The sequence below is a fragment of the Pseudophryne corroboree genome, chromosome 3 (assembly GCF_028390025.1).
Source record: "Pseudophryne corroboree isolate aPseCor3 chromosome 3, aPseCor3.hap2, whole genome shotgun sequence".
Lineage (NCBI taxonomy): Eukaryota > Metazoa > Chordata > Amphibia > Anura > Myobatrachidae > Pseudophryne > Pseudophryne corroboree.
The window spans coordinates 668,533,157-668,552,668 of NC_086446.1; positions in this window are offsets into that span (position 1 = coordinate 668,533,157).

Sequence of the window (19,512 nt, forward strand, 5' to 3'; positions counted from 1 at the left end):
CAAAGATCCTCCTCTGGGCAGAAAGGCATGCAAGAGCTCTGTCGGCAATTTTCATTCCGGGAGTGGACAACTGGGAAGCAGACTTCCTCAGCGAGACATGATCTCCATCCAGGAGAGTGGGGCCTCCACCGAGAAGTCTTCGCAGAGGGGACAAGTCTTTGGGGAGTTCCTCAAGTAGACATGATGGCATCTCGTCTCAACAAGAAGCTTCAGAGATATTGTTCCAGGTCGAGAGACCCTCAAGCAATAGCAGAGGATGCACTGGTGTCACAGTGGGTGTTTCGGTCAGTGTATGTCTTCCCTCCACTTCCACTGATACCAAAAGTTCTCAAGCTCATAAAAAGAACAAGGGTTCGAGCGATCCTCATTGTCCCAGACTGGCCAAGGAGGGCATGGTATCCAGATATTCAGGAGTTGCTCATAGAAGATCCTCGGCCTCTTCCTCTTTGTGAGGACTTGCTGCAGCAGGGGCCGTGCGTGTATCAAGACTTACCACGGCTACGTTTGACGGCATGGCTGTTGAGCGCCGGATCCTAGCCAGAAAGGGTATTCCAAAGGAAGTAATTCCCACTCTGATTCAGGCCAGGAAAGGAGTAACGTCTAAACATTACCACCGTATTTGGAGAAAATATGTGTCTTGGTGTGAATACAAGAAGGCTCCTACGGAAGAGTTTCAGTTAGGACGTTTTCTCCAATTTCTGCACGCGGGTGTTGATGCGGGCTAAGATTGGATTCAATCAAGGTCCAGATTTCTGCCTTATCGGTTTTCTTTCAAAAACAAATTGGCCTCCCTTCCAGAAGTTCAGACGTTCGTGAAAGGGGTGCTGCACATCCAACCTCCATTTGTGCCTCCGGTGGCACCATGGGACCTTAATATAGTGTTGCAATTCCTTCAATCGGATTGGTTTGAACCTCTACAGGAGATAGAATTGAAGTTTCTCACTTGGAAAGTGGTCATGCTATTAGCCTTGGCATCCGCATGGCGGGTGTCTGAGTTGGGGGCCTTGTCTCACAAGAGCCCTTTCCTGATCTTCCATGAAGATAGGGCAGAGTTGAGAACTCGCCAACAATTTCTACCGAAGGTGGTTTCGTCTTTCCATATAAACCAACCTATTGTGGTGCCAGTGGCTACTGACACCTCCACTGCATCAAAGTCTCTGGATGTGGTTAGAGCTTTGAAGATTTATGTTGCAAGAACAGCTAGGATACGGAAAACAGAGGCTCTGTTTATCCTGTATGCTCCCAACAAGATTGGGTGTCCTGCTTCTAAGCAGACCATTGCGCGCTGGATCAGAGGGACGATTCAGCACGCTCATTCCACTGCAGGATTGCCGATACCAAAGTCGGTAAATGCCCAGTCTACTAGAAAGGTGGGCTCATCCTGGGCGGCTGCCCAGGGGGTCTCGGCGTTACAACTTTGCCGAGCAGCTACTTGGTCAGGGGCAAACACGTTTGCAAAATTTTACAAGTTTGACACCTTGTCCGATGAGGACCTCAAGTTTGGTCAATCGGTGCTGCGGGGTCACCCGCACTCTCCCGCCTGTACTGGAGCTTTGGTATAACCCCATGGTACTGAAGTGGACCCCAGCATCCTCTAGAACGTATGAGAAAACAGGATTTTAATATCTACCGGTAAATCCTTTTCTCCTAGTCCGTAGAGGATGCTGGGCACCCGACCCAGTGCGTACTTTACCTGCAGTTGTTAGTTTTGTAGTTACACAAGTGTTGTGTTACGATTATTTTCAGCATGTTGCTGCAATTGTTCATGCCCGTTGGCATGTGTTAGGTTGAATGCCATGTTGTGCGGCATGGTTGATGTGTGAGCTGGTATGAATCTCACCGTTAATTTAAAAGCAAATCCTTTCCTTGAAATATCCGTCTCCCTGGGCACAGTTCCTATACTGAGGTCTGGAAGGAGAGAGTATTGACTGTATAGGAGAGGAAAGAGTTAAAAATTTGGGGAGGGGTGGACCTAGCTGTTAGGAAAGTACAGCCTTCTTTAGGGGGAGGGTTTGATATATATATAGGGAAGGTGAGGCCATCTTAGTTCTCTTGGTGGATTTGCTTTCCCACCCTCCCGCCCTGGTAGTAGGAAATTCTGGCACGTGGTGCTTTGGCGTTAAGTTGTTGGCTGGTTATCGTTGGCTATTTATTGGCGGAAAAGAACGGCAGTTTTGTATTGTAGGGAAAACTGTAGTGTTTTACAGTTTGTTGTGGTTTAGGTGCACTCACCTCCATCGACTTATGGCCGCTTGACCACCCGTCCGGGAAGGCAGCGGCAGGGCACCCAGGAGCAGTGGGTAGTCACTGTGGGGGTTGAGTTGTCACCTATTACCGGTTTATGATAAGTTTTAGTAAATTTATAGGGTTAGTTATTTAAGGTTAATCTAGGTTAATTGAGCCGTTCTTTTGGGCCGCCACCATATGCCGGCTGGAGCGGCATATTAAATGAATTTCTTTATTACAGGTTTCCTAATGGATAGGGACAAATAAATAGCTAGCAATTTTCTGCCAAAATTCAAGTCTCCGTGTCGTTATTTCTGGTTCTAGGTTATGAATGCTTTACTTTCAAAGAAAGGGGTCCACCAAATATCACTAAGATGTTTAGAGGGGCATAAAGGGAGGAGCCAGTTCACACCCTTTAAAAAGTCTTAAAGTGCCCATGGCTTCTGCGGAACCATCTATACCCCATGGCACTGAAGTGGAACCCAGCATCCTCTACGGACTAGGAGAAAAGGATTTACCGGTAGGTACTAAAATCCTGTTTTATTTTAGTATGGAAGAGTTGGCATAATTCAGGGAAGTATGTAGAAAAGCTAATCCTTTTTCAGGAACACGATGCAGACTGAGAGACAACAGCTATTATCCAGTTCCTGCGCTAATTGTGTGTTTTAATTTAAATTCATTTTGTAAGCTTTTATACTGATTTTATGTACTGTACCCATATTTTACTCACAGAGAGTATTTATCGAATTAACTCCATTGCCACAGATAATAAATTGCAGCCTCATTTGAAACTAGTATTATTATGCTGAAGTCGACTTTAATTTACTCATCCCTATCATCTGAGTAAAACCACAACCATCCTGCACCCATATTACTTCCGGGTGTCACATATGCAGCAAAGATATAGCACGACGCGTCACACATGTGTTTGCAGGTGCAGATCTACTATGAAAATAATGAAGCTTAAGTTTCAGGACCCCTAATCCCAGAGCGGCCCGTTTTCACCTCATGTTTTTATTAGTGATGAGCGGGTTCGGTTTCTCGGAAACCGAACCCCCCCGAATTTCACGCTTTTTACATGGGTCCGAGGCAGACTCGGATCTTCCCGCCTTGCTCGGTTAACCCGAGCGCGCCCGAACGTCATCATCCCGCTGTCGGATTCTCGCGAGGCTCGGATTCTATCGCGAGACTCGGATTCTATATAAGGAGCCGCGCGTCGCCGCCATTTTCACACGTGCATTGAGATTGATAGGGAGAGGACGTGGCTGGCGTCCTCTCCGTTTAGAATAGAAATAGATAGTGAGAGTGAGACACTTGATTTACTGGAGCTTAGGAGTACTCAGAGAGTGCAGAGTTTACTAGTGACTGACCAGTGACCACCAGTGCAGTTTTATTATTATTTAATATAATCCGTTCTCTGCCTGAAAAAAAACGATACACAGTGACACAGTATACCATATCTGTGCTCAGCCTCAGTGTGCTGCATCATCTATGTATATCTGACTGTGCTGAGTGCTCACTGCTCACACAGCTTAATTGTGGGGGAGACTGGGGAGCAGTTATAGCAGGAGTACATATATTTAACAGTGCACACTTTTGCTGCCAGAGTGCCACTGCCAGTGTGACTGACCAGTGACCAGTGACCACCAGCATATTGTGATTGTCTGCCTGAAAAAGTTAAACACTCGTCGTGTGGTGTTTTTATTCTATAAACGCATTCTGCTGACAGTGTCCAGCCAGGGCCGGTTCAAGGGCGCAGAGCGCCCCGGGCAGGAAAGGGGCATGGCCTAATACAGGGGGCGTGGTGAGTCACGCCCCCTGTACATTGAAAGCGCCGCTTGAATGCTGAGCGGTGCGCGATGACGTCATCGCGCACCGCACAGCAAAAGGTCCTCTCCACGAAGAGAAACTAGACGCTATGCGTCTAGTTCCCTTCGTGGAGAGGACCTTTGCTGTGCGGTGCGCGATGACGTCATCGCGCACCGCTCAGCAGTTACTCTCCACGAAGGGAAACTAGACGCATAGCGTCTAGTTCCCTTCACAGGAGGCGCCGAGGACGGGGACGGCAGCGGGCAGCGGAGGCGGACGGGGGACACAGCGGGCAGCAGTGGCGGATCTTGCCACGGTGCGGCGCCCTCCGGATGGCGCCAGCGCCCTCCGGAAGGCGGCGCCCCGGGCAAAAGTCCTGCTTGCCCGTGGCAAGAACCGCCACTGTGTCCAGCAGGTCCGTCATTATATAATATATACCTGTCCTGCAGTAGTGATATATATATATTTTTGATATCATTATCATCCAGTCTATACTAGCAGCAGACGCAGTATGGTAGTCCACGGCTGTAGTTACCTCTGTGTCGGCAGTCGCTCGTCCATAATTGTATACCTACCTGTGGTGGGTTTTTTTTTTTTTTTCTATCTTCTTCATACTAGTAGTTAACTGTAGGAGTCTGCAGTGCTGACAGTGTCCAGCAGGTCCGTCATTATATAAGATATACCTGTCCGGCTGCAGTAGTGATATATATATATTTTTTATATCATTATCATCCAGTCTATATTAGCAGCAGACGCATTACGGTAGTCCACGGCTGTAGCTACCTCTGTGTCGGCAGTCGCTCGTCCATCCATAATTGTATACCACCTACCTGTTGTGTTTTTTTTTTCTATCTTCTTGATACTAGTAGCTTACTTTAGGAGTCTGCAGTGCTGACAGTGTCCAGCAGGTCCGTCATTATATAATATATACCTGTCCGGCTGCAGTAGTGATATATATATATTTTTTATATCATTATTATCCAGTCTATATTAGCAGCAGACGCAGTACGGTAGTCCACGGCTGTAGCTGTAGCTACCTCTGTGTCGGCAGTCGCTCGTCCATCCATAAGTATACTAGTATCCATCCATCTCCATTGTTTACCTGAGGTGCCTTTTAGTTGTGCCTATTAAAAATTTAAAATATGGAGATCAAAAATGTTGAGGTTCCAAAAATAGGGAAAGATCATGATCGACTTCCACCTCGTGCTGAAGCTGCTGCCACTAGTCATGGCCGAGACGATGAAATGCCAGCAACGTCGTCTGCCAAGGCCGATGCCCAATGTCATAGTACAGAGCATGTAAAATCCAAAACACCAAATATCAGTAAAAAAAGGACTCCAAAATCTAAAATAAAATTGTCGGAGGAGAAGCGTAAACTTGCCAATATGCCATTTACCACACGGAGTGGCAAGGAACGGCTGAGGCCCTGGCCTATGTTCATGGCTAGTGGTTCAGCTTCACATGAGGATGGAAGCACTCAGCCTCTCGCTAGAAAAATGAAAAGACTCAAGCTGGCAAAAGCACCGCAAAGAACTGTGCGTTCTTCGAAATCACAAATCCACAAGGAGAGTCCAATTGTGTCGTTTGCGATGCCTGACCTTCCCAACACTGGACGTGAAGAGCATGCGCCTTCCACCATTTGCACGCCCCCTGCAAGTGCTGGAAGGAGCACCCGCAGTCCAGTTCCTGATAGTCAGATTGAAGATGTCAGTGTTGAAGTACACCAGGATGAGGAGGATATGGGTGTTGCTGGCGCTGGGGAGGAAATTGACAAGGAGGATTCTGATGGTGAGGTGGTTTGTTTAAGTCAGGCACCCGGGGAGACACCTGTTGTCCGAGGGAGGAATAGGGCCATTGACATGCCTGGTGAAAATACCAAAAAAATCAGCTCTTCGGTGTGGAAGTATTTCAACAGAAATGCGGACAACATTTGTCAAGCCGTGTGTTGCCTTTGTCAAGCTGTAATAAGTAGGGGTAAGGACGTTAACCACCTCGGAACATCCTCCCTTATACGTCACCTGCAGCGCATTCATCATAAGTCAGTGACAAGTTCAAAAACTTTGGGCGACAGCGGAAGCAGTCCACTGACCAGTAAATCCCTTCCTCTTGTAACCAAGCTCACGCAAACCACCCCACCAACTCCCTCAGTGTCAATTTCCTCCTTCCCCAGGAATGCCAATAGTCCTGCAGGCCATGTCACTGGCAATTCTGACGAGTCCTCTCCTGCCTGGGATTCCTCCGATGCATCCTTGCGTGTAACGCCTACTGCTGCTGGCGCTGCTGTTGTTGCTGCTGGGAGTCGATGGTCATCCCAGAGGGCATCCTAGGCGGTGAGAAACGTGGTTCCGGTATCCATCATTACTGCAGAGCCAACTAGAGACTTGTTGGAGGTTTTCGTTACCAATACCATCTAGGTTCCACTTCTCTAGGCAGGCGATACCGAGAATGTACACGGACGTCAGAAAAAGACTCACCAGTGTCCTAAAAAATGCAGTTGTACCCAATGTCCACTTAACCACGGACATGTGGACAAGTGGAGCAGGGCAGGGTCAGGACTATATGACTGTGACAGCCCACTGGGTAGATGTATGGACTCCCGCCGCAAGAACAGCAGCGGCGGCACCAGTAGCAGCATCTCGCAAACGCCAACTCTTTCCTAGGCAGGCTACGCTTTGTATCACCGGTTTCCAGAATACGCACACAGCTGAAAACCTCTTACGGCAACTGAGGAAGATCATCGCGGAATGGCTTACCCCAATTGGACTCTCCTGGGGATTTGTGGCATCGGACAACGCCAGCAATATTGTGTGTGCATTAAATATGGGCAAATTCCAGCACGTCCCATGTTTTGCACATACCTTGAATTTGGTGGTGCAGAATTTTTTAAAAAACGACAGGGGCGTGCAAGAGATGCTGTCGGTGGCCAGAAGAATTGCGGGACACTTTCGGCGTATAGGCACCACGTACAGAAGACTGGAGCACCACCAAAAACGCCTGAAACTGCCCTGCCATCATCTGAAGCAAGAAGTGGTAACGAGGTGGAATTCAACCCTCTATATGCTTCAGAGGTTGGAGGAGCAGCAAAAGGCCATTCAAGCCTATACAATTGAGCACGATATAGGAGGTGGAATGTACCTGTCTCAAGCGCAGTGGAGAATTATTTTAACGTTGTGCAAGGTTCTGCAACCTTTTGAACTTGCCACACGTGAAGTCAGTTCAGACACTGCCAGCCTGAGTCAGGTCATTCCCCTCATCAGGCTTTTGCAGAAGAAGCTGGAGGCAATGAAGGAGGAGCTAAAAGGGAGCGATTCCGCTAGGCATGAGGGACTTGTGGATGGAGCCCTTAATTCGCTTAACAAGGATTCACGGGTGGTCAATCTGTTGAAATCAGAGCACTACATTTTGGCCACCGTGCTCGATCCTAGATTTAAAACCTACCTTGGATCTCTCTTTCCGGCAGACACAAGTCTGCTGGGGTTCAAAGACCTGCTGGAGACAAAATTGTCAAGTCAAGCGGAACGCGACCTGTCAACATCTCCTCCTTCACATTCTCCCCCAACTGGGGGTGCGAGGAAAAGGCTCAGAATTCCGAGCCCACCCGCTGGCGGTGATGCAGGGCAGTCTGGAGCGACTGCTGATGCTGACATCTGGTCCGGAGTGAAGGACCTGACAACGATTACGGACATGTCGTCTACTGTCACTGCATATGATTCTGTCACCATTGAAAGAATGGTGGAGGATTATATGAGTGACCGCATCCAAGTAGGCACGTCAGACAGTCCGTACTTATACTGGCAGGAAAAAGAGGCAATTTGGAGGCCCTTGCACAAACTGGCTTTATTCTACCTAAGTTGCCCTCCCACAAGTGTGTACTCCGAAAGAGTGTTTAGTGCCGCCGCTCACCTTGTCAGCAATCGGCGTACGAGGTTACTTCCAGAAAATGTGGAGAAGATGATGTTCATTAAAATGAATTATAATCAATTCCTCAGTGGAGACATTGACCAGCAGCAATTGCCTCCACAAAGTACACAGGGAGCTGAGATGGTGGATTCCAGTGGGGACGAATTGATAATCTGTGAGGAGCGGGATGTACACGGTGATATATCGGAGGATGATGATGAGGTGGACATCTTGCCTCTGTAGAGCCAGTTTGTGCAAGGAGAGATTAATTGCTTCTTTTTCGGTGGGGGTCCAAACCAACCCGTCATTTCAGTCACAGTCGTGTGGCAGACCCTGTCACTGAAATGATGGGTTGGTTAAAGTGTGCATGTCCTGTTTATACAACATAGGGGTGGGTGGGAGGGCCCAAGGACAATTCCATCTTGCACCTCTTTTTTCTTTCATTTTTATTTGCGTCATGTGCTGTTTGGGGAGTGTTTTTTGGAAGGGCCATCCTGCGTGACACTGCAGTGCCACTCCTAGATGGGCCAGGTGTTTGTGTCGGCCACTAGGGTCGCTTATCTTACTCACACAGCTACCTCATTGCGCCTCTTTTTTTCTTCTTTGCGTCATGTGCTGTTTGGGGAGTGTTTTTTGGAAGGGCCATCCTGCGTGACACTGCAGTGCCACTCCTAGATGGGCCAGGTGTTTGTGTCGGCCACTAGGGTCGCTTAGCTTACTCACACAGCTACTTCATTGCGCCTCTTTTTTCCTTCTTTGCGTCATGTGCTGTTTGGGGAGTGTTTTTTGGAAGGGCCATCCTGCGTGACACTGCAGTGCCACTCCTAGATGGGCCAGGTGTTTGTGTCGGCCACTAGGGTCGCTTAGCTTACTCACACAGCTACCTCATTGCGCCTCTTTTTTTCTTCTTTGCGTCATGTGCTGTTTGGGGAGTGTGTTTTGGAAGGGCCATCCTGCGTGACACTGCAGTGCCACTCCTAGATGGGCCAGGTGTTTGTGTCGGCCACTAGGGTCGCTTATCTTACTCACACAGCTACCTCATTGCGCCTCTTTTTTTCTTCTTTGCGTCATGTGCTGTTTGGGGAGTGTTTTTTGGAAGGGCCATCCTGCGTGACACTGCAGTGCCACTATTAGATGGGCCAGGTGTTTGTGTCGGCCACTAGGGTCGCTTATCTTACTTACACAGCTACCTCATTGCGCCTCTTTTTTTCTTCTTTGCGTCATGTGCTGTTTGGGGAGTGTTTTTTGGAAGGGCAATCCTGCGTGACACTGCAGTGCCACTCCTAGATGGGCCAGGTGTTTGTGTCGGCCACTAGGGTCGCTTAGCTTACTCACACAGCTACCTCATTGCGCCTCTTTTTTTCTTCTTTGCGTCATGTGCTGTTTGGGGAGTGTTTTTTGGAAGGGCCATCCTGCGTGACACTGCAGTGCCACTCCTAGATGGGCCAGGTGTTTGTGTCGGCCACTAGGGTCGCTTAGCTTAGTCATCCAGCGACCTCGGTGCAAATTTTAGGACTAAAAATAATATTGTGAGGTGTGAGGTGTTCAGAATAGACTGAAAATGAGTGGAAATTATGGTTTTTGAGGTTAATAATACTTTGGGAACAAAATGACCCCCAAATTCTATGATTTAAGCTGTTTTTTAGTGTTTTTTTAAAAAAACACCCGAATCCAAAACACACCCGAATCCGACAAAAAAAATTCGGTGAGGTTTTGCCAAAACGCGGTCGAACCCAAAACACGGCCGCGGAACCGAACCCAAAACCAAAACACAAAACCCGAAAAATTTCAAGTACACATCTCTAGCGTGCACTGGCTCCTCCCTCTATGCCCCTCCTCCAGACCTCAGTTAGAGAACTGTGCCCAGAGGAGATGGACAATACAAGGCAGGATTTAAAAATCCAAGGGCAAGATTCATACCAGCCCACACCAATCATACCATGTAACCTGGATCATACATGACCAGTTAACCGTATGAACAACAAAAATAACGGTCCAAGACCGATTTCAACTGTAACATAACCCTTATGTAAGCAACAACTATATACAAGTCTTGCAGAGTTTCCGCACTGGGACGGGCGCCCAGCATCCTCTACGGACTAGGAGAAATAGATTTACCGGTAGGTTTAAAATCTTATTTTCTCTTACGTCCTAGAGGATGCTGGGGACTCCGTAAGGACCATGGGGTTTATACCAAAGCATCCAATCGGGCGGGAGAGTGCATATGACTCTGCAGCACCGACTGAGCAAACGCTAGGTCCTCATCAGCCAGGGTATCAAACTCGTAGAATTTAGCAAAAGTGTTTGACCCCGACCAAGTCGCCGCTCGGCAAAGTTGTAATGCCGAGACGCCTCGGGCAGCCGCCCAAGAAGAGCCCACCTTCCTAGTGGAATGGGCCTTAACCGAATTTGGTACCGGCAATCCAGCCGTAGAGTGAGCCTGCTGAATCGTATTACAAATCCAGCGAGCAATAGTCTGCTTCGAAGCAGGTGCGCCAATCTTATTGGCCGCATACAGGACAAACAGAGCCTCTGTTTTCCTAATTCTAGCCGTCCTGGCTACATAAATCTTTAAGTCCCTGACTACGTCCAGGGATCTGGAATCCTCCAGGTCACTTGTAGCCACAGGCACCACAATAGGTTGATTCACATGGAATGAAGAAACCACCTTAGGCAAAAATTGCGGACGTGTCCTCAATTCAGCTCGATCCACATGAAAAATCAAGTAGGGGCTTTTGTGTGACAAAGCCGCCAATTCTGATACTCGCCTTGCTGATGCCAAGGCCAACAACATGACCACCTTCCAAGTAAGAAATTTCAACTCAACCTTGTTAAGCGGTTCAAACCAGTGTGATTTTAGGAACTGCAACACCACGTTGAGGTCCAACGGTGCCACTGGAGGCACAAAAGGAGGCTGGATGTGTAGCACTTCCTTTACAAACGTCTGGACTTCTGGAAGAGAAGCCAATTCCTTCTGAAAGAAAATCGAGAGGGCCGAAATCTGAACCTTAACAGAGCCTAATTTCAGGCCCATATCCATTCCTGTCTATAGGAGGAAGTGGAGAAAACGACACAGATGAAAATCTTCCGTAGGTGCATTCTTGGTCTCACACCAAGACACATACTTTCGCCAGATACGGTGATAATGCTTAACCGTCACCTCCTTCCTAGCCTTTATTAAAGTAGGGATGACCTCTTCCGGAATCCCCTTTTTCGCTAGGATTCGGCGTTCAACCGCCATGCCGTCAAACGTTACCGCTGTAAGTCTTGAAATACACAGGGCCCCTGTTGCAACAGGTCTTCCCTCAGAGGAAGAGGCCAGGGATCTCCTGTGAGCATCTCTTGTAGATCTGAGTACCAGGCCCTTCGAGGCCAGTCTGGGGCAACGAGTATCGTCTGTACTCTTCTTTGCCTTATGATCCTCAACACTTTTGTGTTGAGAGGAAGAGGAGGAAACACGTAGACCGATTTGAACACCCCGGTGTTATCAGAGCGTCTACTGCCACTGCCTGAGGGTCCCGAGACCTGGCACAATACCTCCGAAGCTTTTTGTTGAGGCATGATGCTATCATGTCTATTTGAGGAGTTCCCCAAAGACGTGTTATGTCTGCAAAGACTTCTTGATGAAGTCCCCACTCTCCTGGATGAATATCGTGTCTGCTGAGGAAGTCTGCTTCCCAGTTGTCCACTCCCGGAATGAAGACAGCCAACAGAGCTGATGATTTTCCGCCCAGCGAAGAATCCTGGTGGCTTCCGCCATCGCGACTCTGCTTCTTGTCCCGCCTTGGCGGTTCACATGAGCCACTGCTGTGACATTGTCTGATTGAATCAGAACCGGTAGGTTTCGAAGAAGACTCTCCGCTTGTCAAAGGCCGTTGTAAATGGCCCTGAGTTCCAACACATTGATGTGTAGACAGGACTCCTGGTCTGACCAAAGTCCCTGAAAATTTTTTCCCTGTGTGACCGCTCCCCATCCTCGGAGGCTCGCGTCCGTGGTAACCAGGATCCAGTCCTGAATTCCGAACCGGCGACCCTCCAGCAGGTGAGCACTTTGCAACCACCACAGGAGAGACACTCTGGCCCCTGGGGACAGAGTTATTTTCCGATGTAAGAGCAGATGGGACCCGGACCACTTGTCCAGAAGGTCCCATTGAAAAGTCCTTGCATGGAACCTTCCGTAGGGAATGGCCTCGTAGGCCGCCACCATTTTTCCCAGAACTCGAGTGCATTGGTGAACTGACACCCTTTTCGGTTTTAGCAGGTCTCTGACCATGTTCTGGATGTCCTGGGCTATCTCTATTGGGAGGAAGACCTTCATTTGTTCCGTATCCAGTATCATACCTAGGACCGGTAGTCGAGTTGTATGAATCAACTGTGACTTCGGTAGATTTAAAATCCAACCGTGTTGCTGGAGCACTCTCAGAGAGAGCGCCACACTGCTCAGCAATTTCTCCCTTGATCTCGCTTTTTATCAGGAGATCGTCCAAGTATGGGATAATTGTGACTCCATGCTTGCGCAGGACCACCATCATTTCCGCCATTATCTTGGTGAAAATCCTCGGGGCCGTGGAAAGTCCAAACGGCAACGTCTGAAATTGGTAATGAAAATCCTGTACAGCGAATCTCAGGTATTCCTGATGGGGGGCATATATGGGGACATGAAGGTACGCATCCTTTATGTCCAGAGACACCATAAACTCCCCCTCCTCCATGTTGGCTATTATCACTCTGAGTGATTCCATTTTGAATTTGAATCTTTTTATGTACAGGTTTAGGGATTTCAGATTCAAAATAGGTCTGACCGAACCGTCCGGTTTCGGGACCACAAAGAGGGTTGAGTAGTAACCTCTTCCCTGCTGGTGCAGGGGAACCTTGATTATCACTTGCTGTGTACACAGCGTTTGAATTGCAGCTAACACTACATCCCTTTCCGATGTGGAAGCTGGTAGGGCCGATTTGAAAAATCGGCGCGGGGCACTTCCTCGAATTCCAGTTTGTACCCCTGGGAAACTATTTCCAACACCCAGGGATTCAGGTCTGATCTGACCCAGGTCTGACTGAAAATTCGAAGACGTGCCCCCACCGGTGCGGACTCCCTCAGGAGAGCCCCAGCGTCATGCTGTGGGTTTTGGAGAAGCCGGGGAGGACTTTTGGTCCTGGGCACCTGCCGAAGCAGGTGCTCTTTTGCCTCTGCCCTTATCTCTGGCGAGGAAAGAGGATCCCTGACCTCTTCTGGACTTGTGCGACCGAAAGGACTGCATCTGATAGGGTGTTACTTTCTTTTGCTGTTGGGGAATATATGGTAAAAAATTTGATTTACCTGCTGTAGCTGTGGAAACCAGGTCCGTCAGCCCATCCCCAAACAATACCTCACCCTTATAGGGTAGTACTTCCATATGTTTCTTGGAATCCGCATCACCCGTCCATTGGCGAGTCCATAAGGATCTTCTCGCCGAGATAGACATGGCATTGGCCCTAGAAGCTAGCAGTCCAATGTCCCTTTGAGCATCCCTCATAAATAAGACTGCGTCTTTAATATGGGCTAGAGTTAAGAATATAGTATCCTTATCCATATTATCAAATTGATCTGTCAGCTCATCTGTCCAAGCTGCAATTGCGCTACACACCCATGCCGACGCAATTTTCAGTCTTAGCACAGTAGCCGTATGAGAATAAATACACTTTAAGGTAGTTTCTTGCCTGCGATCTGCAGGGTCCTTAAGGGCCGCTGTGTCAGGAGACGGTAGCACCACTTTCTTGGACAAGCGCGTCAGGGCCTTGTCCACAGTGGGGGGTGATTCCCAAATCTCCCTGTCCTGCTTAGGGAAGGGGTGTGCCATATAAATTCTTTTGGGGATCTGCGGTCTCTTTTCCAGAGTCTCCCAAGGTTTTCCAAAGAAATCATTTAATTCATGAGATGTGGGAAAATTAATAATCTGTTTCTTTTCCTTAAACATGTGTACCCTTGTGTCGGGGACCGAGGGTTCATCCTCAATATGCAACACATCCCTTATTGCCACAATCATACACTGAATGGTTTTAGTCACCTTAGGCCAGTATTGTATGGCTGTCCCTCCCCCCAGTCAAACACCATTTCTGCAGACACTAGTTAATCCACTTTAATCTGAATACACATTCAATTGCTGCTAATTGAACACTAGTGTCTATAGAAACAGGTTTTGACTGGGGGGCAGGGATAGCCATATTGTGAAGGATATTTCTTAAAGCAACCAAAAAGGTTACTGCATATGGAGTTTGTTCATGAATGCACCACTTCGGACACAGCATACTGTACAGTATGTCATACAGTATCTCACAGTATACTCATTATTAGGCTCACTCAGATACTGTATGTTTCGGAACGCCTGTATTTCTCTAACATCCTAGAGGATGCTGCTGGCAAGTCTCCCTACTTTGTGGGACTTAAGGGGGGTACTCACGGAGCGATCACTTAGATTTGACTAGATTGTTTAGATTTTACGCATGATCGCTCCGTGTGTACCTCCCACTGCGATAGCTCTGTGCAGCTCTGCGCAGAGCTATCGCTGGTGCTAGATTGGCCTGCATGCTAGATCTCGCTGCCCTGCTTAGCGTGGCTAGCAATTGCGGGGCATCCACGAAGCCACGCCCCTTTTCATAGGCCCTATCCCCTTTTCGGGAGCACGCGGGTTCGCCACGCATGTGTCCCTCCTTAGAACATAAGAAAGTTGGGAGGTATGAAGTAGGAACCAACTTCTCATTAAGTTCCATGGCTCTGCTTCCGCTGACAGGACACCATTAGCTCCTGAGGGTACTGAACATAGCCCAAGCCTGGCCAGTGCTCACTCCCGCAGCACTGCCGCCACCCCCTAACAGAGCCAGAAGTCAGAAGAGTGGTGAGTATTCATCACTGGAGACCTTTCATATGCTGACCTGTCATGTCGACCATTTTCATGTGTCAACCATGAGTCCATGTCGACCATGTCACTGTCGACCAATAGTGGTCGACCTAATGACCTAATGACTGTCGACCTTAACATGGTCGCCCATCCAAACAGATTCCTCCAGGCACAATTTCTAAACTGACGTCTGGAGGAGGGGCATAGAGGGAGGGGCCAGCCCACACGTTTAAAGTCATTTAGTGCCGATGGCTCCTACAGACCTGTCTATACCCCATGGTACTAAATGGACCCCAGCATCCTCTAGGACATTAGAGAATTGTACATTACTTAAATACAGTAGTAATAATGTGCAGTACTGGACTGTACTTACTCCTCAGGGACAGCCGCAGTAATTCCAGTTTCCTGGGCTCCCTGGTGACCAGATCACTCCACTTCCTCTGGAGTGACCTGAGGCTGCAGGACTGGCCATATTTTGCTCGGATCTCTAGGCGGGCTTTATTGTAAGCCCGCCGCTTCTCCGAGTTCGTAGTAAATGGCCGGTCCCGCCACCTAAGCTGGATCAGAAGCTCCCCTCTAACGTAGCGTCTCCCTGCCATTTTTGCCTGATGTACAGTAAGACGCCGGATGCAGTCCACAAACCGTGGATTGAATCTGTAGCCCACAATGCGTGCAAACTGAATTTGCTTCCCCACCGCCTGCAATGTGGTATATCCATAACGGATTTTATCCGGTGTCTGTGTACAAAACATAATGGAGCCCAGCGGGAAAGAAAAAACAGACCAAACAAGTGTATTTATTTTAAAAAAAAATATATATAAAAATAAATTCACCAGAAAAAAAAAAAATTCCGGTCTCAACAGGATTCGAACACGGGATACACGCATTGCAAGCAGACACTGTAACCATTATGCCACTGCTGACCATGTTATGAGTTGGTACTCCAGGTAAATATATGATGTGTTTTGATGTGGTGTACTATTAACGGATTTTGTCCGGTGTCTGTGTACAAACCATATTTATATTAGAAGGGATTAGGTGCTTGGTTTGTCTTTTTTGGAGGCACAAGTATTATTTATATATTTTTAGAAAGATTATTATTATTTTTTTTTAAATGGAATGGGAAAAACCCGAAAAAAAATGGCGTGGGGTCCCCCCTCCAAAGCATAACCAGCCTCGGGCTCTTCGAGCCGGTCCTGGTTCTAAAAATTCGGGGGGAAAACGGACAGGGGATCCCCCGTATTTTTAAAACCAGAACCGGGCTCTGCGCCTGGTGCTGGTGCAAAAAATACGGGGGACAAAAAGAGTAGGGGTCCCCCGTATTTTTTATACCAGCATCGGGCTCCACTAACTGGACAGATAATGCCACAGCCGGGGGTCACTTTTATACAGTGCCCTGCGGCCGTGGCATTAAATATCCAACTAGTCACCTCTAGCCGAAGTACCCTGGGGGAGTGGGGACCCCTTCAATCAAGGGGTCCCCCCCCCAGCAATCCAAGGGCCAGGGGTGAAGCCCGAGGCTGTCCCCCCCATCCAAGGGCTGCGGATGGGAGGCTGATAGCCTTGAGAAAAATGACAGAATAATGTTTTTTCCAGTAGTACTACAAGTCCCAGCAAGCCTCCCCCGCAAGCTGGTACTTGGAGAACCACAAGTACCAGCATGCGGGAGAAAAACGGGCCCGCTGGTACCTGTAGTTCTACTGGAAAAAAAATACCCAAATAAAAACAGGAGACACACACCGTGACAGTAAAACTTTATTTCACACCTGCCGACACATACATACTTACCTATGTTGACCCGCCGACTGCCACGTCTCCCTCGTCACTGTAGAATCCGGGGTACCTGTGAATAAAATTATACTCACCTGATCCAGGGTCCAGAGTATAATCCACGGACTTGTAAAAAAAAAAAAAACACAATTACCCGTGCCAGCGGACTGAAAGGGGTCCCATGTTTACACATGGGACCCCTTTCTTCGAATGCAAAGACACCCCCATGACTGCTGTCACAGAAGTGTCTCTTCAGCCAATCAGCGAGCGCAACGTCCTTGCACTCTGCTGATTGGCTGTATGCGCCTCTGAAGTGACAGAAGCGCATCGCACAACTCCCTCCATTGGTTTCAGTGGTGGGAACTTTCCGGTCAGCGGTGGGGTTACCCGCGGTCAGTCGCTGACCGCGGGTGACCTCACCGCTGCCCGGAAAGTTCCCACCATTGAAAGTAATGGAGAGGCTTTGCGATGCGCTGTCTGACCTCAGACGCGAGGCAGCCAATCAGGTGAGCGCCACGAAGTAGCGCTTCCTGATTGGCTGAAGGGACCTCAGTGACAGGAGTCATGTGGGGTCCCGGCATTCGGAGAAAGGGGTCCCATGTGTCAACATGGGACCCCTTTCAGTCCGCTGGCACGGGTTTTTAGTTTTATTTTTTTAGCCAAGTACGTGGATTATCTCCCGGACCCTGGATCAGGTGAGCCTAATTTTTTTCACAGGTACCCCGGATCGTCGGAGACGAGACGTGCCGGTCGGCGGGTCAACATAGGTAAGTATGTATGTGTGTCGACATGTGTGAAATAAAGTTTTACTGTCACGGTGTGTGTCTCCTGTTTTTATTTGGATATTTTTTTTCCAGTAGAACTACAGGTACCAGCTGGCCCGTTTTTCTCCCGCATGCTGGTACTTGTGGTTCTCCAAGTACCAGCTTGCGGGGAGGCTTGCTGGGACTTGTAGTACTACTGGAAAAAAACAATATTCTGTCATTTTTCTCAAGGCTATCAGCCTCCCATCCGCAGCCCTTGGATGGGGGGGACAGCCTCGGGCTTCACCCCTGGCCCTTGGGTGGCTGGGGGGGACCCCTTGATTGAAGGGGTCCCCACTCCCCCAGGGTACCCCGGCCAGGGGTGACTAGTTGGATATTTAATGCCACGGCCGCAGGGCACTGTATAAAAGTGACCCCCGGCTGTGGCATTATCTGCCCAGCTAGTGGAGTCCGGTGCTGGTTTTAAAAATACGGGGGATCCCCTGTCCGTTTTCCCCCCGGATTTTTAGAACCAGGACCGGCTCGAAGAGCCCGAGGCTGGTTATGCTTTGGAGGGGGGACCCCACGCCATTTTTTTCCAATAAAAAATGACATTAAATAAATTAACAAAAAAAAAATATTCTAGTCTCAACAGGATTCGAACACGGGATGCACGCATTGCAAGCAGACACTGTAACCATTATGCCACTGCTGATGACGATATGAGCTGGCTCTCCAGGTAAATATATGATGTGTTCTACTCTTACTGAACGCGCGGCACCGTGCTTAACATGGAGCATTCGCCACCTAGCGGTGAAAATGTGTATTACATGGCGTGGGACACAACGCACGCCATAACGTTATTACAACTCGCGATTCAGGACCCTAAATAGCGCGCTATGAGCAACGGTGTAGGAGGATACATCTGTAGCAGTACAGTAGGCCACTGCTCTACCTACCTCTGTGTCAAGTATACTAGTATTCATCCATACCTGAGGTGCATTTTAGTTGTTGTGCACAGTATATATAGTAGGAGGACAGTGCATAATTTTGCTGACCACCAGTATATAATATAGCAGTACGGTACAGTAGGCCACTGCTCTACCTACCTCTGTGTCATCAAGTATACTATCCATCCATACCTGTGGTGCATTTTAGTTGTTGTGCGCAGTATATATAGTAGGAGGACAGTGCATAATTTTGCTGACCACCAGTATATAATATATAGCAGTACGGTACAGTAGGCCACTGCTCTACCTACCCCTGTGTCGTCAAGTATACTATCCATCCATACCTGTGGTGCATTTTAGTTGTTGTGCGCAGTATATATAGTAGGAGGACAGTGCATAATTTTACTGACCACCAGTATATAATATATAGCAGTACGGTACAGTAGGCCACTGCTCTACCTACCTCTGTGTCATCAAGTATACTATCCATCCATTCCTGTGGTGCATTTTAGTTGTTGTGCACAGTATATATAGTAGGAGGACAGTGCATAATTTTTCTGACCACCAGTATATAATATATAGCAGTACGGTACAGTAGGCCATTGCTATTGATATATTACTGGTATATAATTCCACACATTAAAACATGGAGAACAAAAATGTGGAGGGTAAAATAGGGAAAGATCAAGATCCACTTCCACCTCATGCCGAAGCTGCTGCCACTAGTCATGGCCGATGAAATGCCATCAACGTCGTCTGCCAAGGCCGATGCCCAATGTCAGAGTAGAGAGCATGTAAAATCCAAAAAACAAAAGTTCAGTAAAATGACCCAAAAATCTAAATTAAAAGCGTCTGAAGAGAAGCGTAAACTTGCCAATATGCCATTTACGACACGGAGTGGCAAGGAACGGCTGACGCCCTCTCCTATGTTCCTCATGACTAGTGGGTCAGCTTCACATGAGGATGGAAACACTCATCCTCCCACTAGAAAAATGAAAAGACTTAAGCTGGCAAAAGCACAGCAAAGAACTGTGCTTTCTTCTAAATCACAAATCTGCCCAATTGTGTCGGTTGCGATGCCTGACCTTCCCAACACTGGATGGGAAGAGGTGGCACCTTCCACCATTTGCACGCCCGCTGCAAGTGCTGGAAGGAGCACCCGCAGTCCAGTTCTTGATAGTCAAATTGAAGATGTCACTGTTGAAGTACACCAGGATGAGGATATGGGTGTTGCTA